The following is a 27,082-nucleotide window of genomic DNA, read 5'->3' on the forward strand; positions in this document are numbered from 1 at the left end:
GAGGGTATTAAACATAACAAAACCAACAAAAAAAACAAATAAATAAAAAAAACGTACTTATATATGAATATTCACGGAAATGTTTATAAAAAGATACATCTTTCACGATGTATCATCCTTTCCTGAACATACTTAGCCAAATTCCATAATGTCATTTTAACTCGTGACCTAAAATTCCTTCCACCCACCTTCTATCTGCCAACACTAACGAAAAACATTCATTTCTCAGAGCCCCCAATTTTCTACAATTCCCCCCAAAAATGTAAAAATGTCCTCATCATCTTCCCCATCCATCGGAAAAGGGACTGAGTTAACACTATGACCCCTAACCTTCCTCTCTCTTTCCCCAATATCAATCGACCCTCTCTGTAAATTCAAAATTTATTTTATTTCTTCCCTTTTCAATCCCAACTTAAAATAAGCTTCTTCTCCCCATATGTATTTCACCGTACTGTACATACTCAGAGATTCCGAGGCCTCCTTCCAAGCCTGCCACTGCTGCATTCCTTGCTCGTTTAAACTTTCTTCTATCTCGTCAACCACTGTATTCGAATTCGATCCCTTACCTTCATTCCAAAAATACGAATATCTTACGAATATGTTTAGTACAGTAGTTTTTTACGGTTTATGCTGCTTTTTACTGTTCAACCAAATTCTGGAAGTTTCAGCGGTATTCATCTAAAAACTTTTCTTGCGAACCTATTGTTGATCAATAATATTCATCAACAATCCCACAAAGAGTTTTTTTCTATCAACTATGGACCAACAATAACTTTCGTGAGAGTAAATTTTTTATTTTTATTGTCGGTGAACAGCAATGTTTTCAGAGTCGAGAGAACATTGTTTCATTGAACATTTTCTGGTAGACATATGTTTACTTTTGAAATTATTACAGCTTATGCAAATTCTAATAGTCTTATCAAATCCTGGAAGTTTTAATTTTACTCAGCAAAATTTTGTGGTGGCCTTTTGCAAGTGAAATAAATATATAAGTCTAGAGTGGTAACTTCTCACTTCTAGTTTTAGATAAAAGGCAAAATGTTGTCAAAAATATGACAAACTTTATTAAAAAGTAACTATTTATTCTCTTCTAAAATTGTAAGAGCGAAATCCAATCCCAACCAGTTTTAAAATTTGCCGATTAATTTTACCATCAGGTTTGACAAACAAAGATTTCAATTTCGGGTCATTTTCATCCACAATGCTCATCAACAAAAGCTTTGTAAGAATTTAAAACCTGGGAGTTAATCAACATTACTGATTAACAGCATCAGGAGAAAAGGCCTTAAATCGCTCTTTTCTTTTTTGGAAGGGAGCTGGGTAGAAAATAAAAAAAGGACTTTGTTACGTCTTACCTAAGGCAAGAGATCAAGCTAATAATAAAGGTAACATCCTTTATGGCAAAATATTTGTTTTTCTTGTGATATTGTGAGGAGAAAAAAAAACAATATCTCCTTGATATCCTGTCTTTAATGTTTTGTCTGACCCAATCCACAAGTTTGAGAAAGTCAGATTTCAGCTGTCGGTGATTTTCTGCCACAATGGCTTTAGCATATTTTTGCTTGTCACTGGAACGCAGTTCTTGATCAACAATTTTTCGCCAAAAAAAATTTTTGTGTGAACATTTTTGATCAGAAATGGTGCCAGAAAATGTTTATAATGGGCTTGTAAACATTTTGAATTAAAACGACTCAACTCCATCACTACCAACATAGTAAATTTGTACCCTTGTTAGTACAACTGAGGGATCGAGGTATGATATAGCACATTTGAATTTCTCGGAACAATCTAAGTTTTCCCAAAAATTTTGGTTTTATTTGCCCCTTTGAGGATACAAGAGCTGGTCAAATTTAAGTTTATCGAGAAATTTTTTCTAGTTGTTTCTTCTAAAGATATAAACGCAAGAAAGAGACATGACATAGAATTTCTTAGGTTCAAGAGTGAATACTAATTCTGTCATTACTGTTCTTTAGGTTTCCAAACTAACTTTAGACTTTAGATCCTACAGAGGCAGGAATGGCAAAAAGGGCATCTGCAAAGCCTCGCCAGACATCTCGAGACTAAGAATCAGCTTTGTTGCCCTCCTATTGTGGTTGAATAGACAGATATTTTCTAGCCGGGTCCTGGTGAACCTTCCGTCGTAAAATGTTTCTAGGTCACCCTTTCTTGCTCCTGCTCTTGGGGTGCCACTGATATACTATATTTGTGGGTCAATCCCCTGGCACACAAAAGAGATGGCCAAGTAATTTTGGTCTCATACGTACAGATGGTCAGTTGCTAATGACAGACCGGTGAACTTCTACGTGGGTGACCTTTTTCTAAGTGATATGTTTTTTATTTTTCTATGGTACATAATATAAAAGGTTATTAATCTTTTCCGCAACTAGACCTTTAGTTTCCAGTATTCACTCGCATAGGAAAGTACGGACAGCTGAGATCTACTCAGGAGGTGGAGCTACAAGCACATAGACTGTTTACAACTACACCCCATCATTCTTAATTTGTACATAGCTGATAAGAGTTGTCTAATCCTTCTTTATTCGTGCCCTTGGCTTAGTAAATTAAATTGATTTCGTTTAATTAGCGAGTCAATTTCTTGTAATTTGTTTTAGTTAAGCTTTAGTGTTGTGATACTAATTAAAATTTCCATAACCCCTCTTAAGTCACATATACAAAATTTTACCTGTAGGAATTATGTATTTATGCGTGGCTCCAACGGCGTCAATGAAGTAAATAAAGTTTTTCCCGAAAGTGCGAATCATGAAGTTTGTCCCACTCGCACAAAGATTTCACCTTTATGAATTTACAGCAGTTTTGACAGAAAGTAACTGAAATAGTTAGACATGGAGTTGAGATATCCGTCCTTTTAAGAACATTTTCCTTTTAATAATAAATGAAAATATTTGTGTGTGTACCCCTTATTCTTTTATCAAGCAAAATTTTGAAACGAGTATACACAATTATATCTGAAGGTACTAATTTGTATGTTGTTTATTTGAAATTTTCGATACGTCTTCTGCTAGGAGTTGAACTTTGCAGACTTACTTGAAAAAAGTTAAATAAAGTTCAACTTTTTTCCGACAGCAATAAAGTCAACAAAGTTAAGCGAGGAAAATGGTTTATTAATTTTGTGGACAGCAAAATATTTTGCCAGTAACGTATAATTTATATACCAGTATGTCAGTTACTGGTAGCTGTGAGTGAAACTGTGTAGCGCCAAAATGAGCCATTTATTACTGGGAAGTTTGAAAATTCTAAAGTTATTCAAAGACAGCGCATAACTCCCACTTAATCCATTCCTTTTGGTCCACCTTTAAACATCCAGTGTAAACTCTTTTCGCAAAGATGAGAAAAAAATTTATGTCGCCCCAGTGCAGCTGGATCGTGGCGCACACAATGCATCACACTAATTTGTAAGTGTGTAAGAGGCTTAAGGGTAAAAACACAAAATAGATGGCAATTCATAGGAAAGGCGTTTTTGCTTTCAATTTGGTTGTGACCTGGGGTGTTTTCCAAGTTAAAAATCAAGTAACTTTATAGTTACTACAAAAGTTAATTAAATTTTACATACAGCAGGAACGGCTTCGAAGTTACTAAGGCAATGATGCCAAACGTGGAGCAATTGTACCATTTTGATACATTTCACTTCTATTGGTATAATTTAGTACAATCCCACAAAATATGATACATTTTACAAAATTATGGATCAGTCTCAATTTAAAAACATTTTTTTTCCTGTGTTGCTTGTAGGCAGTAGCGTATATTAGGAAAGGGCTACAGGCGCGATCCTCCCTCCGATGAAATCTTAATCAAAGACAAAAGTGTTCTTGTATGCAAACTAATAAATGGAAAAAATGGTCCCAGCAACTGCTTTTGGGCAATATTCTGTAAGATTAAAATGTAAAAACTCGACTTTAGCCCATGTTTTATATGAAAATCGTCATTTGGGACTAGTTTCAGGTTGATGCTGTAAACGGTCGTAAATGGCCAAAAAATAACGACATTTTTTCTTATCTTTAGTAAGTAATATATGCTACTCTGAACCTTTATTTAAGCACTGTCAGGAGCTCGTGTACTGTATTAGAAGAGAAAGAAAAACGAAGGAATGGAGAAAGACAGTAAATTAAATGTGTTATACAAAATTTTTATAGATAGTACTGTACGTCATCGACGATCCGCATGTTACGCGAAGCGTAACACGCGTGAAAAAAAATTGGGATATGGTACAATTTTTCGTCTCTGGTACATTTTTCGTTCCATTTGTGGTACATTTTGTTTTCAAAGGGTAGGCAATACTGTACTATGGTCTTATTCAGATAGAAAAAAGTCAAAACAAAGAATTTGAAAAAAATTGCTTGAGACAGACACACATTTAGTTTCAATTTTTGAACAACTTCCTGTGCATAAGTTTTTGAAATATTTTAGGTAAAGCCACTGACCAGTAGAAGAAAATTTTTGGTTTTGGTGTTGCAGTAAAAACTTTAGACTTAGTGTAGGTCTGGGCTATAGCCTGAAATAATATAGTTAGATGCTTAAACTGTTTTTGGCTAAAGGATTGTTCTATAGGTTGGACATAGTCCTTCAAAACATATAAAAATTACGGTAAAATTCTACTTTAGCTTCTTTTGGCTATCTTTGAAAGGGGTAAGGCTAGGAAAATAATACTTTCAGGGATGCATCTACAGGCTAAAGTATGTACTGGCAAGGTATTTTGAAGTAGCCTACATACCTTCACTCCTTCTCCCTCTAGAGGCTCCTGACCTTTATAAATCTGTGTTTTATAAAATTGAAACCTTGTAAAATAGATCTTCTGCTTAAATGAAGTACAACAAAATTGTTTTCAGCTTTGCAAACGTTGCTTAATCCCAATTTATAAAGTTTTAAAGATATGCAAATACATTTCCTTAATTTTGAAAGAAACATAGATATTGCTTGAAATTCTACTTAAATAACAGGAATTGCATTTTCAGAACTAAAGCCAGAGAAAAAGAAACTGATAACTGAAAATTAAGGTAAAATGTTCTTTTGTCAAAATCTCAATAGGTATTGACCTGTCATGTAGGCAAGTTTCACAATCCTCTAGAGAGAGAAGGATTGGAGGTAGGTCAGAATACCTTCCCAGGACATAGTTTAGCCTGTGGACCCATTCATGAAAATTTCATTTTCATAACCCAATCCCTTTCCAAGGTAGCCAAAAGTAGCTAAAGTAGAATTTACCAAAATCACTAGGCTAATATTGCTTTTTGGTATTAAAATTCAAATTGTTAATTGTTTTAAAATTTAGCCTAAATTGTTTTATAGTTTTGACATATTCATTCAAGATATATAAATATTTACTAGTAGGTTATTTTGCTTTGTCTCTCATAAGGCTATTTAAAAAAAATTGTTTGTTGTATGCTATTCACTGATTGACCAGGTTAACCTGTATTTTAAGTTTCACCTTTTGCATACAGTTTACTTAATTTTTTGCACAAAAAGGAAAGCAGGACATTGCATAAAGACTGGTTCTCACTGCCCAGATTTTTTTTCTGGGCAGATTTTTTTTCTGTCCAGAAAAAAAATCTGGGAATTCCGCATGTTCACACCGGAATTCAGTTCTCACTGTCCAGATAATTTTTCTGGACAGATTTTTTTTTCTGGCCATCGGAAAAATCGGCGTAAGATTCAAAAAATGGATCATGAGGCTACAACTGTTTTGCTCTTGTGCTTACTTCGAAGGAGAAAGAAGAGAAAAGGCCTACAAGCCTCAGAGACTATGAGAAAAAGAAAATTTTGGGTCAGAGACTTTTTAAAAATGAGAAGTGAAAATGGTGCTTCAAACCTACTAGTCAATAACCTGCGTTTGACAGATGCAGATTGGTTTCATGACTATTTCAGAATGTCACCTAAGCAATTTGATTACCTGCTTGGTCTGGTTACACCATATATTGCAAGACAAAATACAAATTTTAAAACAGCTATTTCACCTAAAGAAAGGCTTGAAGTGATATTAAGATATCTTGCAGCTGGTGGCACACAGAGAAACCAAAGCTTCACACATTACCTGGGGAGGTCGACTGCCAACCAAATTATATGGAACACTATGGATGCAATCTGCCAAGTACTGTCCCCATTATTTGTACGATTTCCCAGTGAGCAATCTGAGTGGAAGGAAATTTCCCATAAGTTTGCAGTAAAATGGAACTTCCCACACTGTGTTGGAGCTATTGATGGGAAGCACATTAGAATCCAGGCTCCACCGAATTCGGGGTCACAATATTTCAACTACAAGCAGTTCCACAGCATAGTGTTGATGGCTATGTGCGATGCTAACTATCGATTTGTCTATGTTGACATAGGCAGTTATGGCCGGCAAAGTGATGGTTCTGTGTTTGGCAATTCAACTCTTGGTAAGAAAGTGATTGCCGGTACTTTAGATCTTCCAGGCAGTGATACGACTGATACAGGAAATGCCACCTACTTACCATATGTGATTGTTGGAGACGCAGCTTTCCCCTTGAAAACAAACTTACTTAGACCCTATCCTGGTGATCACCTTCCAGTACCAGAGAAATTTTCAATTACAGGCTTTCTCGTGCACGAAGGATAATAGAAAATGCATTTGGAATTCTTGGTGCCTAGTGGAGAATGTTCAGAGAAGCAATTAATGCAAAGCCTGAGAATATGGACTAGGTCATACACATTTGTGTTTGCCTATATAATTACTTGCGTGCCAAAGATCTTACAACTCCACGGAGACACTCGAGGTATGTTAGTGCTAACTTCGTTGACACAGAAACTGACGGTGTTATAACATTGGGGCAGTGGAGACAAGAGCAAGTAAATGGGCTGTTACCAATTGTCTCAACAGCAGCACGAAACCCAGCTGAAGCTGCCAAACATATTCGTGACAAATTTCGAGACTACTTCATGACGCCAGAAGGAAGTGTTCCTTGGCAGCTGAGTAGAGTGAGTCAAGGCCGCATTCCTGAGTAGGTCAGTGTTGTGTTGTAGCAGCAGGCTGTATGCAAACTTATCACACTCAAAGTTGTGTGATTAACTATCAGAAATGAATGTGTAAATGTGTGCGTCTATTTCTGGCTGTAGTTTAGTTACTTTTCTATAGTAAAGATTAAAGTCTATAGTAAAAACGGCTTATTTCGCTTTTTCTGGTGGATTTTCCTGCTTTCAATATATTGCTGGTAAATTTATCAGATAAATATGCTGCATGGGTTCAGGGGAGGATAATTGATAGTAATGACTGGCAACTGTTAAATAGCGACTATTTTTTCTAATAGTGAGATAAAATACTGTTTAATACTGAGATAAAAACTAACTTTCAGTAAAGCACAAGTATAGTACAAAGTACAAAGCACAAGCTATACATAAATGTTTGGGTCAATGTGCGACACAGTTATAACACTTCTGAACCGTAATCTTTCCGTTGAGAAACCAAAGTTAACGCGAAGCGCTGAATACCATTAAATTTATTGCCTAGCTTGCAATCCAGATGCATAGTTTCCAGCAAAAACTTATCTCAACTAATTCAACGACTGTTTAGGCCTTAAATTTGTTTGTTCATTTTTAGAATCCATAAACATATTTCGTTACTCTCCCCAAAACCGCTTTTCTTTCTAAGCCGCTACGTTAGGCACAATCTGTTTTGGAAAGAATATGGCGTGAAAAAGTGGACATACTTGACACTGAACTTTTCTCGCCTGAAAGAAAAAGAGAAAAAAAAGAAATTGCACAATTTCCATGTCTTTAGCCACTGTCCTAAAGTAAAAATGAAGATTTTCGAAACAACCGGCTTTAAAAAAAACTTTCGATTTCGCCCTTAATCTATATCCAACTTTTGAATACGTCAAGGCATCAATATTTGCACTACGGAAGTCTTGACAGAGGAAAAAATGAAAAAAACGGATACGGTAGTTATGCAGCATCCGAGCTCGTCCACTATAACAAGCATTCGAAAGTAGAAAAAAGAGCTAAGCATGAGTGAGTGCAGTAGAAAATGTTGGGGTATTGAGATTTTGCATACTGATAAAACTCAGAGCAAAGAACTGCACTGAAATGAATTTATATGGATACTATTCTTCTACATAGGCACTAGTTTTTTCAATATACTTTCCTACCGCTTTTGAATGCTCTGCTGCATAGCCATAAGCCGCTCTAACTCACTTGCCTTTGAAGCATGTCTTTGTATATCTGAACCATAGCAGGATTGCCAACCATAGGTCTAATCAACCATAGAGTCTAGTTGTAAACTAAGAAATTACACAAACACATTACTCATTTCCTGGTCATCACTTTCATATTTTTTAAGCACTTCAGAAATTTCATGACGTGCCGCTGCTTGTGCTTTTTTTGGCAAACCGTTCAACACGCTACAGATGTACTGGCTAAAATGTAAGTTGGGTGTTTTTTTCTCTTGTAAAGACGAAAGAGCTTTGACAATTTCTTGGTCAATGTCTGTATGTGCCTGGCTACCTCCAGGAGTATTCTGAGTCTTGTTACCTCCACTACTACCACATGGCTCTTGGGATGTTTTGCGCTTTCGTTCAGGCTGGATGGGAGCTAAAGGTGACATACATGATGATGAGGTTTCAGACTGCTGATTCTCCGCAGAGTTTATCCTAGCTCTTTTTGACAGCTGAAAAAGAGATTCTGCTGTCTGCTCAAACTCTTCTGAGCTCAATTCTATATGCTGAGTAAATTCGTCTTCATCATCAATTGAAGTATCTATCCTGGTCAAAGTTTCACTAACAGAAGCAATCTGCAGAGGCTCAGTCATGTTGTCCACAGTTTTTCTTAGCTGACCCGACTCTGTCATGAAGCTGAAAAGGTGGAAATACTTCCATGTTTTTCTGTTTACTTTTGCACCATCTCCACTTTTACCTTTTTCACTGCGTCTACACTTCATATAAGTATCTCTTAGAATGTCAAACTTTTTCTTCAAAATGTATGCAAGATTCTGAACAGGCAGTCCATAATCTGAAAACAAAATCCCGGAGTCTGCCATGGCTGCAAAAGAGTTTTTCTTCTTCCTACAATCTTTGAAGTCTTCTCTAGAAGAATCCCATAGCCATGGATAGTTGATACAGGTGTTGACAAGGAGTTCAATGTCACTGTCAGACCATTTTATTTTGTCCTCCATGACGATAATGGTATCCTAGGGGTTTGCAAGGTACCAGCTGGCTTCAGCTCTGGTTCTTATGCCTAAAAAGAAAAAAGGGTACAGATTACACTATTATATTATTACATTATAACATATTTACAGTATATATTGTAATATCAGTTGACTTATGCTGAGTTCCGACCTACTCACCATGGTAAGCAAACATGAAAAAAAAGTTAGCAAATCCGTTCCAACCTTCTTCTCCTTACCATAGAGTTACCATGACTATTGTTCCAACCTGACATTTTTCCCTTGATTTTAGTTACCATAGTAACTTTTTGTTTACCATGCTGCTCTGCAGGGTAAGGAGCTTACTATGGTAGCTTACCATGGTAACTGGGTTGGAACTCACTCGCCAGTTGCCTCTGAAACAAATTTTTATTTAAAAAAAGTAATTGGTTTTAAGAGGTTCCTAGAAACTGGTGTTCTTTTAAAATATCTGAAATTAGCTAATTACCTTACTAATTAGCAAATTAGCTACCCTTGAAAAAAAAACAACTTATTGGTGTTAAGAGGTTCCTAGAAACTCGTGTTCTAAAGGTAGCACCAGGGGTGCTGCATCTCTCCCCCCGCCACCCCCCCTAGGCCCCACCCCTGGCGCCGGCTGCTATATTCTATATTCATCGATACTATATTCATCGATTACTATATTCATCGATTACTCTATCCTAACTACTATATTCATCGATTAATGTGATGGAGCATTAGATTTATGATTATGATGTCATCTCAAACCTGTGACAATTTTATAATTTAAGAGAGTCCTGTAACTTTTGAATTTGCTGAAACATTTATGGCCTTTTCTCCCCATCATATTTCTGTACTAGACTGATTGAGCTCTACTTCTACAAAGTCAGGTTACCTAAATAAAGGTGCAGTTTAGTTCCCACTGTAGTGTGGGGTACAGAGGCCCTACCAATAGAACTGGGATATACAGTAAGAAGTGAGCTGCTTATACCCTGCTTCTACTGGACAGTAGGCTATCTGTGCAACTTTACAGCCCAATTGACTAAATAAAATACAGTAAGAAAAAAGTTGTTTTTATCAGGGGGAACTAATCTACACCTTCTCATGTATCTCCAACGAATTTTTCTCTAATATTCTTGTGAAGTCAGCTTCTTCAGTTTTTTACCTTGATCTTGGTTGGTGGTTGTCGTTTTCTGAGTGATCTTTAAATATCTGCTTGTTCTTCAGCTACATCAACCATGCTTTGAACTACTTTTAAGGCTAAAATCTGACCAGATTTTTTTTCTGGCCAGAAAATATCAAACTCGATCTGATCGAAAAATCTGGTCAGAAAACAGTAAAATCTGGGAAAAAAATCTGGCCAGAATTCTGGAGACGAAAATCTGACCAGATTTCTGGTCAGTGAGAACAGCAATCTGGGCAGTGAGAACTTAGCTTAAATCACCTAATAGTAAGTTCATTATGCAAAAGTAGTAAAGTTATCAATTAAGTTTGTGTGCAGTAGCCTGGACTTGACTTATAAATATCCCATTTCTATATTGGTTTCAAGGCATTTTCATAATCTTAAAGATGATAACATATAGTAAACTTGATTAGGCATATAACTAGGGAAAGATCTGTAGAGAAGGGAATGTATTATGAAAGCAATTCATCTTTCAAAATATGCAGAATAATTGTAGCTAACACATCTGGCTTGCAGCTTTGCTACACTTTACCCCCCCCCCCCCCCCCCCCAATGTGCAAATATATAGCCACAATTATATATTTCCTATCTATTTATCCTTTGTATCTCTTGTTTCAACAGGTGTACCTATAAATTGAATCAATTATGAAGGACCAGAAAAAACTAGTGATAGATGGAAGAATGCAACAGAAACAGATAATTTGAGCTATATATTTTCACATTAGGGAGAATTGGGGGTCAAGTACAGCCAGGCTGCATGCAAAATGTGATAGCTCCAATTATTCTGCATATTGTGATGCAACAGTTCTTTACTCAACATGTTTCCTTCTCTACAGGTCTGAGCCTTCAGAACAGACTACAAGACAAACTTTGTATTTACTCTTGATCTGTCAGAATGTGATATACTGTAAACACTTGAACTGTGCTTTTCTTATTCCTTTTGCTTATTCTGTTTTCTATACTTTTGCTTTCTTCTTTCTGTTTTTATAGTGTTACTTCATCATCCAAATTAAATTGCTGTGTGTTGTATCAAGAAGCCATATTAGGGTCTCCCAAGTGTGGTCTTGGGGTGTGCTTGGGCAACTGGCAATGAAGCCCTGGAGCCTTCTAGCTGAAATCTTAAGCCTGGGGACAGGGATGGAGAAGGGCAATGGAGACAATCCTAAGTCTGGAGCTAGAAATGGTGAAGGGTGACCAAGATATCAGTAACAGGGGTGGGAAGTAGTATGCACTTTAGATGAAAGTTGGATGATGCTTCCTGTATCTTGGTCATATGCATCTTTGAACTAGCATCATACCTTGGGGCCAGTCCTACCATCATTACCTTATATGAAGGCCTAATACGGCCAAGTTAAGTCCCCCCCCCCACGTTTTGTGCTCCTTATTCCTTTGTTGAACATTAAGGTGGTGAGTGAGGAACACTGCTGAGGGATGGAATGATGGAGGTAGACATAGGTTATGAAGGGGCCTAAATTACAATGGAATTCCAGAGGAGGATTAAGGGAAAAGGTATAGGGGACAAAACTTGGTTTTTTTCCCTGTCTGAGGCCACTGTTTAGAGAGGGGCACAGGCCCGTGGGTCATGCCTTGAGCTTGCCATTCAGGCAGCTGCTCCATCAAATGGTGAATAATTTTGCGTGCAACCAATAAGCACTTGAAATTGGTGGTCACAAAGCACAGTCAAGAGGAATTTTTTTTTTGTGTTGGAAAATAAGAAATTTAATGTTTAAATCACAGACAAAGAATCCCGCCCCCAGAGGTTATGAGCCTGGACAAGGAGGAGTTGCTGAAAAGTTACTATGAATCCTTGTCAAAAATCATGGGCTCCCAGTGCCTAGAGCCAGAAATGGTGGAGAACTCAAAGAATTCCACCGCTGAGACAAGTGCAGACAACACAAGTTGCTACTCTGAACCAGAACAGAGCAAGCCTGAATTGGGGGTGAACCCAATTAAAAATCAGAACAACTAGTGCTGCAAGAATCCCAGTTCAGAAAGAAACCCAGCCAGTGGGAGAAAAAAGAAGCTAGACAGCTTGGGGAAGGTTGTCTGTAGGAGACAACTCCCGGCATCAAGACGCTGTAAGGGGGAGGGCCTGGAGTGGAGTGCAGTCTGTGGTTGGCAACCCACATCAGCCAAAGGGTAGGAATAGAGATAAGGCCAAACTGTCTCAAAATACAACCCCCATGGATGCTCTGGTAAAATAGCATCCCAAGCTAGAGAGGAGAAGGAAAGAGACTCCTTGGGCACCAAGAGAAAAGAGGGACTTTGCTAAAGTAGCCAAATGGATACCTCTAAGGGCAAGCAAGAGAGCAACTGGCAACCTTTCCAAGAAAGGAATGTCACCCTTTTGATGGGAGCCATTGAGGCCAAAGTCATGGAAGGTAATCTAGACTTTGGTCCTAATGTTGCATCCATGAGACTGGAGGAGGGTTTTATAAAAATGAAATACCAATATGAGAGGAAGGCATCATGGATTAAGGAAGTTGTGAACAGGCTGGAGTAGGGCCATGTTACCCTTGCCCAAGGAGACACCTCCAAGAAGAAATTTCTCTACTGAGGATCTGAATGTTGGGTCACCAGAGAAGCCAATAGGGCTGTTGGTGGCCTGCAATTGTTTCCTCACTAAAAAGAAAACTGAACTGACCAAGATCCACGTCAAGGAGGGAAAGACCTACCTCCATTTGGCAATTGAGACAGACTTGGTCCCTGAAGTAGAGGAGCAGAACTTCCAACTTCCCATTGGAATGAGGGGACACACACTCCTCAAGCTCCTAAAAGAAGCCCATGGAGTCCACTCTAGCAAAGGATGGAGCAGGACCTTCCATGTTCTAGCTAAATTGAAATGATGCCTGCATATGAGCTGCTGGGGCTAGAGTGCTGGTAGATCAATCTGCACCACTGCCTAGCCACCTCCTATAATCCTGATTTGGACTCTAGGAATTTGTATAAATATTGTTCTAGGGATGTAGCAGCTGTTATGGTGATAAATCTGATTGGCTATGAGTGTTTGGTACTTACTTCAGTTTACATGCTGTCTGATGACAAACCACCATCAAAGAAAGTACTGGGACAATACTGTAAAGTTGACAAGATTCCCATAATTCTGGCATGTAATGCAAACCTGTATCACATATTATGGGGAAGCACTGACACAAATGGAAGGGGACTTGAGCTTCTGGATAATCTGGTGGGGGAAGGCCTTGCTTGGCGCAATTGGGGCTCAAACCCCACTTTCATACCAAGAGGAAGAAGAGACGTTTTGGATCTTACAATAATCTCTTTGCAACATGAGAGACTGGTAAAGGATTGGCATATGAGCAATCTTATGTCTTTCTCTGAACACCAAATAATAAAATTCAAAATAGATACATCCCAATAACAAAGAAAACTTCTTAGGAATATAAGGAAAACAAATTGGCCCACCTATAACCTAGTTTTAGCCAAAAAACTAGCCAATCTATGTCTCAACCCTAGAATAACCAAACAGGATCTAGACCAGGAGGCAGAAAGACTCATAGAAAGCATGAACAGTGTGTTTAAACCAGCAACACCTCCTACACTTGTCAAAAAGGGGGACCAAGCCAATAACTGGCAGACTTAAGTCAATGAAGAAAACTGACCCAAAGGCTGCCAAGAACTGCTATCCAAACAAATAATCTCAAAGACTGGGATGCTTTCTTGGAAGGTTTAAATCTCCTAAAAATAGGAGATAAGTAGAACAAAGAGAACCTCTGGAGGGCTTTCTGTGAAAAGTATAGGGTCAGATGAAGCTAGTAATAGGCTACTAAAGACTCCAAAGATTCATCACCAGCACACTTGGGAAGTGTTGCATGTAAAAGACCATGAAGAAAATAGTCCCATGACAGCTTATTTATATAAACCCAAATCTGGGGTGGAGCTGGCATCCAAAATCGCAAGCAAGGACTAGGTTAAAATGCTGGTGATGATTTTCAACCTTATAAAGCCCCTGGAACTGATAGGATATACCCTATAATGCTCCAGAAAAGATAGGAGAAAACACAAACCTATTATATTGGTAGTGAAAGAGAAGCCTAGCCTTGAGGCTATGTCCCTGGTACATGGCTCAAAGCCAGGGGCGTTTTCATACCTAAACAAGGGAAAGAGGGCTAATCAAACCCCAGTCTTACAGAATTATTATGTTAACCTCTTGTCAATTGAAAGTGACAGAATGATTGGTTTGTTAGTTTTAATAATTAATTTGGAGACCTAGAAGACAATATCCAAAAAGCAAATGGGATTTATGATAGCAGGCTCTACAGATGCTGCGGTTTACAAATTGGTGGGGCTGGTAGAGCAAGCCTTAGAATGTAAAGTATACAATTTAGGCATATTCCTTGAGATAGATGGAACATTTGATAATGCTAGTTTTGAATCAATAAAAATGGCCAAGGAGGAAGGAAGATTAGATAGATCTATTCAGAAATGGAATTTCCATATGTTCAGGAATTGACAGATAGTTGCTGAGCTAAAGAGAATAAAAAAAAAATCGAAGACTGTTTAAAAAGGATGCCTGCAGGAGGGGGGGGGGGGTAATCTCCCCACATATGTTGAACTTGGTCATGAATAGCCTGCTGAATTTGTTAGAACAACAATCTGGATATAGTCAGGTATATTTGGATGGCATACTATCCTTACTGAGAGGAATATGTCTAAGTACACTGTTTAAATTGAGACAGCACACTCCTATGGTCACATAATAATAAACTACGCTTAACACGTGAAAAGATTGAAGTAGTAGTATTCACAAAAAAGAGAAAATGGCAAGCTCCTTTTGCTCTAAAAATATATGGTCACCCATTATCTCTGAAAAAGCCAGTGCTATACCTAGGGGTCATAATCAATCACCAACTGAGCTGGAAAGCTCATTGTATTGAAAAAGCACAAAAAGCCACAGCTTCCCTAATTCAATGTCAACAAATGGTGGGAAAGAACTTGGGCTTGACTCCCAATAAGATCATATACTTATATAAGACGGGAATTAGACCGATTCTGTCATACGGAATAGTGGTTTGGGTCAATTTAACTCAAATTTGCGAGTCAAATAACCCCCTTAATAAGAGTGATAAGGCTAGCACGCCTAATGATCAAATCAGCAAATCATGGAACCACTACATCATCCATGGAGCTTATCTTTGGACTTCCACCCATAGAAAATGTTCCAGAGGAAGAAGAAGTAAAAAGTGCTGTCAGACTACAGATTGGCAGTCAATGGACTCAAAGTCAGCCGATACAAAATGGGAAAAGTAAAGACCATGTTGGCATCTGTAGCTCATTGCTTTAGTGCTAGGAGCTGCAGATATCACTATCCTAAAGATAAAACTATCCCAGCAATAAAACTGGAGAGGCAATTCCTAATTGTCATGAAGGACAGAAAGGAAGGGGAGCAGGAGATAGAGCTGCTCCACCAAAGTAACACAATAATCTGTTATACTGATGGTTTGCCGTTTGATGGGAAATCAGTGACAGGAGTAATAATTTGTCAGGATACTCCTGATGTGGACAAGGAGGTAATCAGTTATTGCCTGGAAAAATTTGCTACAGTTTTTCAGGATGAAATGTTCAGAACAGAAGGGGCAGCTGGAAGACTGTTGGAAATGGGAAGTGATGGATAAGATATATGCATCTTAACTGACAATCAAGCATACCTCAAGGCTCTTCAGAACTCAAAGAGCCAGCAAAGTAGAGAATTGAAATGCTACAAAGCCCTGAATAGCTTGGCATCCAAAGGAAACCCAGTTACCCTGATGTGGGTCCCAGGGTACTATGAAATAGAGGGTAATGAGTTAGTAAATGAAGCAGTTAAAGCTGGGACATTAGTGAGATACTATTGTCCAGAACATTTCATCCCAATTTCTCTGTGCTGCTGGAAGGCGGTAGTGAGGAGTTGGAGCAATGAGACAGCAGACCAAATTGGCACAGGAAGGTGGGATGTAAGGAAACAAAGGAATTACTCCCAAAGTTCAACCCCACCCTGACTTAACATTTTCTATGACTAAAAAGGTCTAAGACGACAATGGTTATAGAAGCCACAATAGGAATCGGAAATTTTGGGAAATATCTATTCCGAAAAGGGAGGTGTGAATCACCTTTAGGCTATAAATGCGAAATGGCAAATATGGAAATAGGAAGACATGTGATAAAAGAATTTCTAGCTAGGATTAGATACTAGCTTCATATATTTCATAATGTTATTGTTAAGCTGGAAAACATAGTAAGGGAAGGAGAAGTCTGACAGCTGGCAAGATACATGGTAAGGGTGGGGAGACTGAATCCATCATTGGTCCCCTCCCCCAACCACTAATGGAGTGTAGTTTTCGGGATGTAGAGGTAACCGGCCTTAAAGGCCTGAGTCTTGACCCACTGATAGTGAGACCACATGTCCTAATAATAACAATAGTAATAACCTATAGAGACTCAGTCAAATCAAAAAACAACAAACACAGTCAAGTTATAATTTTGACAAAAAAAGGACCTTGGGATGGAGACCAGCACCACTGGTTTGGACTCTTAGAGTCTAGTGCTGTATCTTTCAAATTTTTTTCTTTTTTTATTCGATACTTGGGAGACAATGGGGGGGGGGTTGAAATTACTGCTTTTTCTTAGAAACTGAATGAACTCCCAGTTATAAACCTTGGAAATGACATTCTTAGTTAATGCAAAATATGCTGAGAAATATTTGTTTCCTCATTGCAAAGCATGAGGGAGTTGGAGGTATAAAAAAAAAAACGTCCCCAATACAGATATGGTATTAATACAAGTACAGAATTGATAACTTCTTATACTAAAAGTTAGATTTAGGTGAATTTCCTGGATAACTCACTAATGAGATACTTAAGATATAGACCTACCTATTGAACCCAAGTTTCATCCTGAATCTAAATTTAATATTCATTTGTGTGAATACCTCCAACCCCCCAATGTGTAAATGTATACCCAGAGCTGTATATATGCAATAAATTTTCCATGTATTTTGACATTATTTGACATTTATTTGCACCAGAAAAAAGCTTTACCATCACCCCCCTAACTGAGTTGGCAAAGGCATGGTCCATCAGTAAATTACAGGCTGTAATTATGAGTTCCGCACCGGTTGACCCTTGAGACCATTATTTTATGGATTCTATATTAATGGACCTTTACTTAGACTTTAGTGGATTTTGGTGGCCAAGTGGTTAGTGCTCCAGACTGGAAATCCTGAGGTCAGGGGTTTGAGTCCTGGTGTCGCTGGTTATTTGGCTGGGAACGGGGTCAATGGTGTGATTCTGTAGGTTCACCCAGATTCAATTCAGCTCTAAATGGGTACCTGGAGAAATCTGGGAGAAAGACACGAGAAGCGTTGAATGATTTGTCCCCAACCACGCATTGCAGATTGGTACCTGCGAAACGCAGACCATTGAATCAGGAGATCAGTACCTGTACAACGCAGACCATTGGTCAGCATGCTATACATTTTTTTTTTTGGTGGGCTTGGTGGTGAATTTGGCAGCATGCAAACTTAAGAGAACCCAGATGAAGCTCTAACCTTATTCATGGATGACACACATCCCACAGTGGCAGCAAGAACAGAAAACCAATTATTGCCTTTGACAAGGTGAAGCATGGCAAGAATAAAAGGTTGGATGAATGGGCATTATATTAAGCTAAATTATAATAAACCTCCTTGGGTATTGTTTGTTAAATCATAAAAGTTTGATCCTTGGTTGAAAGAACTATGGGCATGTTTCTTTATTGAACCTGTTGCGTTTGCAAGTTATCTTGGGTTGAAAATGGATAAGACTCTTAGTTTTTTTTTAATAGATGCAGTATATATCACCCAAAATTGCTCCTATTTGGGAATTATTATAAACTCGAAGTATAGTCTCCTATTTAGTATGTTTATGTTAGTATGTTTTTCTCTTTTTCACCCTTATCTGATTTATTGCTGTTTGGTATTGTCACAACAGTAATTAGCATAATTTTAAATTGTGGAGTTGTTCAGTAAGCCAAAAATGGTTAGAAGGTTTCCATGCTTTGCATTTTCAATTTGCTTTGTTCTTCCTTACAAATATTATTTCTCTTCTTTATAGGCTAACGAGAGAAATAGGCTACTGATAGGCGGACTTCTCCCAAGTTGCTGCAAAACCACTGTATAACTTACGTTTTGGCTGGGAGAGGGGTGCTAAAAAGAAGCTTTTTTGGTGGTTTTGTCTTCAATATTGTTTTGGAGAATTCATCACTGTATGTCTATTATGGTGGCTGGCGTTTAACCCCCCCCCCCCCCCAAAAAAGCAACAGCAACAAAATACCGGTATTATTTTATTCAGTACCAGGAAATCCGGATCTCTCCACGAATAATCCGATACTTATGTGATATACATCACTTGCTCAAGTTTACGATGTTCGAAACTCGAGGAAAAACCGATTTCACTGCTAGTTTCTTCGTTCCTTAAGAAACGAATTTGGGCCTTATATTTGCACATTAGGGGAGGGGGTAAAGTATACTGGATCTGCATTCAAAATGTGTTAGGTACAATTATTCTTGATATTGTGAACTAAGATTTTGTTTTCCGACTTCAAACTGTCCAAATACTTTACTCCCCCCCCCCCTCATTTGCAAATATATAACACAAAATATATATGTACCATATATTCTGTAACTTACGGTACCTTTGTCTTGTCTCACGCTAAGCTGAAAGAAACTAATGAAGAAACCAGTTTTTTCTCGAGTTTTACACAGCGTAAATTTGAGTGAGTGGCGTAAAATACACAACTACCAAAATTCCTTCCCCTACGGAAAATAAAAAAGAAAAGCTCAAATAAAGTTTTTAAATTTGGGAAGCCTTATTTTCCACAGGAGGGGTATCTACCGCGGGGGGGGGGGGTATTTTCCACAGGGAGGGGAGTGGGGTATTTTTTGGGGGTTAAACGCCTAGAACCGTCTGTTATATAATTTACAGATGGCTGTGCAAGCCATAAGACTCAAATTAATCTCCATTTTACATTTTTGTTTGTTAAAAGAACTTTGTGCTTGTTTCTGTATTGAGCATGTTTTCTTTACAAATTATCTGGGTTTAAAAATGGACAAGACTCGATTTTTTTTCAATAGATGCAGTATATATAACCCTAAATTGCTCATAGGCGGGGTTTATTATATACTTGAAGTATATTTCCCTAATTAATATGTTTAGATTAGTATATTTCTCTTTTGTTCACCCTTATCTCATTTATTGTTGTTTGGTATGGTTGCAAGAGTAATGGGAATTTTGTGGGGGAGGGGGGGGGGTTACAGAAAAGTTCTTTTGTGGTTTTGTTTTCAATATTATTTTTGAGAATCTATCATTTTAAATCTGTTGTTTAGTTTCCAGATGGCTGCAAGCCATAAGGCTTATTTGCAAATCTCTTATTTATATTTCTTTTTTTATAATAGATATTCCCTCAGTAGTAACCTATATAAAGGTTTGAGGGGATATTGCATAAAGCGAATGGGGGAATTGCATAATACGAACATACAGTCTATATTATGAACCTATAAAACGACCAAACACGTTATATTTTGAAAGTAGATATTCAGGGACGAGATTATATAAAGAGACCAAACAGGTTTCTGTGTCAATACCCATTTTCTGGACCAATGCCTCTAGTCAAGACTGGTTTGCTTAGGAATGCGTCACGGCTAATTACAGAACGAGAAAAGGAATGTTACACTCTTAACATGACGACGATTATAGATTTGTAGCCAAGATGAGAATAATAGGAGAATTATTTTAACTGGATTCTATCAAAGTGGTAAAAAGGATTCAATTTGCGAAAAGCGATCCATTTGCATAAATCTGCTCCGAATGATCTTAATTGGTGATTGAATAATAGGGGCGAAACAGAGCTCGCTAATATTTTTAATTGGATTGTATGAAAGTGGTAAAAAAGGTTAAACTGCTTACCAGTTAAGGTAAGCCCGGGGGGGGGGTGGTAACTTACGCAATTTATTATAAATTTGGAATAACATCATTGGTATCAATCTATGGAAATGGTTAACGATGACAAGGTGATCATGGGACTTGACTTAGCTTTACTTCTTGGCTGTGTTCTGTATAATACACAAGTGCATAATGAAGGATGGGAGCAATGTATAATATTTTTTTAACAATGGAGTATGCTAAAAAGTTGGAAGTAATAGAGTCATCGGTGTAAGATGACCTTGTGACTCGACCTAGCTTTACTTCTCGACTGTGTTCTTTATAATACACAAGTACCATTTGAACAGTGTTATCAATATAGAATATGCTTTAAAATGGGAGTACACTAAACAGGTGATACTTTCAGAGTTTTAAATGACAAGAAAATAATTTTAATAAGGAAATTCGTGACAATCTTTAGAATCATTAGGAGTTAGCCAGTGAGATAATTATAGGTTTGAACCATCAAGTAACGCAACCAACAATGACCCTAACCACCAAGTACCTAACCCTCCAAGAGTCCCCTATCCCCAACCTCCAAGGGGCCCTCTCCCTCCAACTTCTTGGGGCCCACCCTGCCGTTTTTTTTACTTTTTTTAAACTTTTTTTATTTTTTTTTTCATGGTAATTTCTTTTAAACTTTTTTTTACATGTCTTAGAATGACATAAAACATACTTAAAACATAAAAAAGTAACATTTAATATTTTCCAAACTCAAAATGAGAATCAAATATAAATGTTAGTCGTAAGTTTTACTATTAGAAAAATAATGTTTGTAGTAGCACTTTTTTTTTTAACATGGTATTTTTTTTTCAACTTTTTTTTACTTAACACACTCAAATTTCTCTTAGAACTAATAGGTATTTTCTTAATAGTAACGAATTTCTTCTAATAGCACCAAGTTTTCCGTCAAAGATAACAAATTTCTAATAGAAGTAACAATTTTTGTCACTGATAGCAAGTTATCTGTTAGAAGTAAAAAGTTTTCTGTCAATGTTACCATATTTTTCTTACAAGTAACAATTTTTTTGTTATGATAACAAGTTTTCTGTTAGAAGTAGCAAGTTTTCTTTATCACTAACAATTTTCCTCCATCGAAGTAATAACTTATTCAACAACTTATTCCTTAATACTAATAAACTTTTACTTAACACACTTAAATTTCCCTTAGAAGTAACATTTTTTTTCTTAGCAGTAATGAATTTTTTCTCATAGCACCAAGTTTTCCATCAAAGATAACACATTTATCTTAAAAGCGACAATTTTTGTCCATGATAACAACTTTTCTGTTAGAAGTAGGTTTTCTCTCAAAGATACGACATTTTTTCATAGAAGTAACAATTTTTTTTCATTTATGATAACAAGTTTTCTGTCAGAAGTAGCAAGTTTTCCTTATCACTAACAAATTTTCTCCATCGAAGTAACAACTTATTCCTTAATACTAATAAACATTTACTTATCACACACAAATTTCTCTTAGAAGTAATAGGTATTTTCTTAACAGTAACAAATTTCTTCTAATAGCACCAAGTTTTCCGTCAAAGATGACAAATTTTTTTCATAAAAGTAACAATTTTTGGTCACTGCTAACAAGTTATCTGTTAGAAGTAACAAGTTTTCTGTCAATAATACCATATTTTTCTTACAAGTAACAACTTTTTCGTTATGATAACAAGTTTTCTTTCAGAAGTAGCAAGTTTTCCTTATCACTAACCAATTTTCTCCATCGAAGTAACAACTTATTCCTTAATATTAAAAAACTTTTATTTAACACACTTAAATTTCCCTTAGAAGTAAAAGTTTTTTTCTTTTTTCCTTAGCTTTAACAAATTTCTTCAAATAGCACTAATATTTACATCAAAGATAGCAAATTTCTCTTAAAAGTGACAATTTTTGTCAATGATAATAAGTCTCCTGTTGGAAGTAGATGGCTTTTTGTCAAAAATAACAAATTTTTTCATAGAAGTGACAAATGTTTTCATTTATTATAAAAATTCTTCGGTTAAAAATAAGAAGTTTTCCTTAACACGAACCTATTTTCTCTTCGGAGTAACAAATTTGTCCTTGATACTAACAAACTTTTACTTAAAACACTGAAATTTCTCCTAGAAGTAATAGGTTTTTTCTTAGCAGTAACAAATTTTTTCTAATAGCACCAACCTTTGCGTCAGCGATAATAAATTTATCTTAAAAATAAAAATTTCTCATCACTGATAATAGCTTTTCAGTGAGAAGTAGCAGGTTTTTCTGTTAAATATACAGAATTTTTCTTAGAATTAACAATGTTTTTGATATGATAACATGACAGGTGACATAGGTATGAAGTTTTCATTAGCACTGAAAAATTATTTCTTCAAAGTATTAACAATATCCATTATACTAACAAACTTTTACTTAACACACTCAAATTTCTCATAGAAGTCACAGGTATTTTCTTAACAGTAACAAATTTCTTCTAGTACCACCAAGTTTTCCGTCAAAGATAACAAATTTCTCATAGAAGTAACATCTATCAAAGATACCAAATTTTTCTTAGAATGAACAATTTTTTCGTTGATGATAACAAGTTTTCTGTCAGAAGTAGCAAGTTTTCCTTAGCACTAACAAACTTTCAGTGGAACAAGTAAACACCCGCTCAGACATACATGCAATGAGAGTAAGAGAGACAAAAACACATGCAAATATGTAGATTCAGTTATATAAACCGACAAAGACAAACACTGTTACATGCGAGTACACCGTCCAGACACACAGACTTAGAGAGTGAGAGAGACAAAAACACATAAACTCAGACATACAAGCTGACAAAGACAAACCGTCAAAGACATGCACTGGGACAGGCAAGCACCCACCCAGACGCACGGGCGTAGAGATTGAGAGAGACAAAAACATATACAAACAAATAGATTTATACATACAAACCGACAAAGACAGGTGGAGTAGCAAGTAATCACCCGTTCAGACATACATGCAGAGAGAGTAAGAGAGAGACAAAAACATATACAAATATATAGATTCCGTCATATAAACCGACAAAGACAGACACTGTGACATGAGAGTACCCCGTCCAGACACACAGACGTAGAGAGTGAGAGAGACCAAAACATACACAAATACATAAACTCAGACACACAAGCCGACAAAGACAAACCGTCAAAGACAGGTACTGGAACAGGCAAGCACCCACCCAGACACACAGGTTTAGAGAGTGAGAGAGACAAAAACATATGCAAACAATAAGATTTACACATACAAACCGACAAAGACAGGCAGTGAAACAAGCAAACACCCGCCCAGACACACATGCAAAGACAGTCAGAGAGACAAAACACATACAAATATATAGATTCAAACATACAAACCGAAAAAGACAAGCACAGGGACAAGCAAGTACCCACCCAGACACGTATGCTTAGAGAGTGAGAGCAACAAAACACATACAAACAGCCCTTGCCCCAGATGCTGCTGGTGGGGTTGTTACCCCCAAAGGCATGGTTATTTGATCTTCAGACTATTTTGAACGAAATATTTATTTTTATCTTGAATGGATGTATTTGGGGGGGGGGGGGTTCGGTTGAGAGGGAAAGGCTGATTGTCCTGTGATTACCTTTCATTCTTCGAAATTTAACTTGAACTTTCAATTTCCAATTGAATGAGCCTCCTTCAAAGTTTTTATGATCATCCCTTCTATAAAAACCTTAAATTTTAACAATTGGTAACTTGCAATAACATACAGATTGCTGATACAGGTGTATCAGCAATTTTTTGGGGAACAGCTTAGCGTATCAAGATGAAACTTCTGGGGCATCTACCTGCTACTACTGCTATTAATACTGCTACTACTACTACTAATTCAACACTATTATTACTTCTACTGCTCCTACTACAACCTCTGCTACTATTTAACTAGCACTATTAAGGCTACGCATATCAAGTTGAAAATTTGACAGAATGAGGTTTTTGAGGTGTAACGTGAACTAAATAAAAAGACACTATGTGCATGCGGATTTTCAAAATGGAATACTAACAAACTTTTACTTAACACACTCAAATTTCTCTTAGAAGTAATAGGTATTTTCTTAACAGTAACAAATTTTTTCTAATAACACCAACCTTTCCGTCAATGATAATAAATTTTTCTTAAAAGTAACAATTTTTCGTCAATGATAACACGTTATCTGCTAGAAATAGCAAGTTGTATTTCAAATATGCCAAATTTTTCTTATAAGTAATAGTTTATTCGTTATGATAACTAGTCTTCTGACAGAAGTAGCAAAATTGACTTAAAACTAACAAATTTTCTCTTTAAATTATTAACATTTTCCCTTAATACTAACAAACTTTTATTTAACACACTCAAATTTCTCTTAAAAGTAACAGGTATTTTCTTAACAGTAACAAATTTCTTCTAGTACCACCAAGTTTTCCGTCAAAGATAACAAATTTCATAGAAGTAACATCTATCAAATATATCAAATTTTTCATGGAAGTAACAATTTTTTCGTTTATGATAACAAGTTTTCTGTCAGAAGTAACAAGTTTTCCTTAACACTAACAAATTTTCAGTGGAACGAGTAAACACCCGCTCAGACATACATGCAGAGAGAGAGAGTAAGAGAGAGACAAAAACACATAAAAACATATAGATTCAGTCATATAAACCGACTAAGACAGACACTGTGACATAAGAGTACCCCGTCCAGATACACAGACTTAGAGAGTGAGAGAGACAAAAACATATACAAACAAATTAACTCAGACATACAAGCCGACAAAGACAAACCGTCAAAGACAAGCACTGGGACAGGCAAGCACCCAACCAGACACATTGGTCTAGAGAGTGATAGAGACAAAAATATATACAAACAAATAGATTTCAACATACAATCCGACAAAGACAGGCAGTAGAAAAAGCAAACACCCGCCCAGACATACATGTAAAGAGTGTAAGAGAGACAAAAACACATACAAATATATAGATTCAAACATACAAACTGACAAAGGCAGTCACTGGGACATGCAAGTACCCACCCAAACACATAGGCTTAGAGGGTGAGCGAGACAAAAACACGTACAAACACATAAACTCAGACATACAAACCGACAAAGACAGGCATTGGGACAGGTAAGAACCCACGCAGACACAACTACCTAGTGAGCGATAGAGACATAAACATATACAAACAAATAGATTTATACATACAAACAGACAAAGACAAGCACTGGGACAAGCAACCACCTGTCAAGACACATACCACCCAGACACACAGACCTAGAAAGTGAGAGAGACAATAACAAATACAAACAAAAAGAGTTATACATACAAACTAACAAAGAGATGCAGTTGAACAAACAAACACCCGTCCACACATACACACAATGTGAATAAGAGAGACAAAAAACACATACATATATATATGTTTAAATACGAAAACTGACATGATTCATACACACAAACTGATACAGATAGGCAGTTGAACAAGCAATCCCCTACCCAGACATACACGCAAAGAGAATAAGAGAGACAAAAAACACATACAAATATATAGATTCAGATATACAAACCGAAAAAGATAGGTACAGAGACATGCAAGTACTCCGTCCAGAAACACATACTTAGAGATTTAGAGAGACAAAAGCACATACAAAAACATAGATTCCGACATACAAACTGGCTAAGATCGGCATAAAGACAAACGAGCACCTACCTCGACATACAGACTTAGAGAGTGAGAGAAACAAAAACATATACAATAAATTATATCTATACATGCAAACCGACAAAGACATGCATTAGGACAAGCAACCACATGTCAAGACACATACCACCCAGACACACAGACCTAGAGAGTGAGAGAGACAAAAACAAATACGAACAAATAGATTAATATATAGAAACCGGCAAAGAGAGGCAGTGGAACAAGCAAATACCCGCCCAGATATACCCGCGATGAGAATAAGAGAGACAAAAACACATACAAACCGACAAGACTTATACATACAAACCGACAAAGACAGGCAGAGGAACAAGCAAACACCTGCCAGGACATACACGCAAAGAGAATAAGATAGACAAAAAACACATACAAATATATAGATTCAGATATACAAACCGACAAAGACAGGCACAGGGACATGCAAGTACCCCGTCCAGACACACATACTTAGAGAGTGAAAGAAATATACAAAAACATAAACTCAGACATACAAACCGACAAAGACAGGCACTGAGACATACGAGCACCCGCCCAGACACACAGACCTAGAGAGTGAGAGAAATAAAAATATATACAAACAAATAGATTTATACATGCAAACCGACAAAGACATGCACTAGGACAAGCAACCACCTCTTCAGACACATAGGATTATAGAGACGAAAACACGTACAAACACAGATTCAGACATATAAACCAACAAAGATAGAGAGTGGAACAAGCAAACACCCACCCAGACGTACAAGCAAAAAGAGTAAGAGACACCTACATATACATAGATTCAGACATACAAATCGAGAAAGACAGGCACTTCAGACATAAGACCAACAAAGACAGACAGTGGGACAAGTAAACACCCACCCTGAAACACAAGAAGAAAGAGTGAGAGAGACACACAAATACATAGATTCAGACATACAAACCAAGAAAGACAGGCACGTCAGACATACAAACCAACAAAGACAAACAATGGGACTTGCAAACACCAACCCTGACAAACAGACAAAGAAGGTGTGAAATACATACAAATGCATAGATTGTGACATACAAACCGTGAAAGACAGGCAGTGGGACAAGCAAACACCCGCCCAAACACACACGCAAA

At 37.0% G+C, this 27,082-nt stretch overlaps 1 protein-coding gene and 1 pseudogene across 1 annotated transcript in view; both read left to right on the forward strand.

Moving 5' to 3' along the window:
* The first annotated feature begins 4,318 nt into the window (after positions 1–4,318).
* The window catches only part of LOC148949819 (uncharacterized), a 72,585-nt gene continuing 49,821 nt past the window's right edge, over positions 4,319–27,082 (forward strand). The window contains exon 1 of the mRNA XM_089093112.1: positions 4,319–4,425. The gene's annotated coding sequence lies outside the window, so the exon portion shown is untranslated. The remainder of the gene's footprint in view (positions 4,426–27,082) is intronic.
* Positions 6,181–7,872, forward strand: LOC148949820 (uncharacterized; annotated as a pseudogene).

The sequence above is a fragment of the Artemia sp. Qi Xiang Cuo genome, chromosome 8 (genome assembly GCF_049724085.1).
Source record: "Artemia sp. Qi Xiang Cuo chromosome 8, ASM4972408v1, whole genome shotgun sequence".
Classification (NCBI taxonomy): Eukaryota; Metazoa; Arthropoda; class Branchiopoda; order Anostraca; family Artemiidae; genus Artemia; species Artemia sp. Qi Xiang Cuo.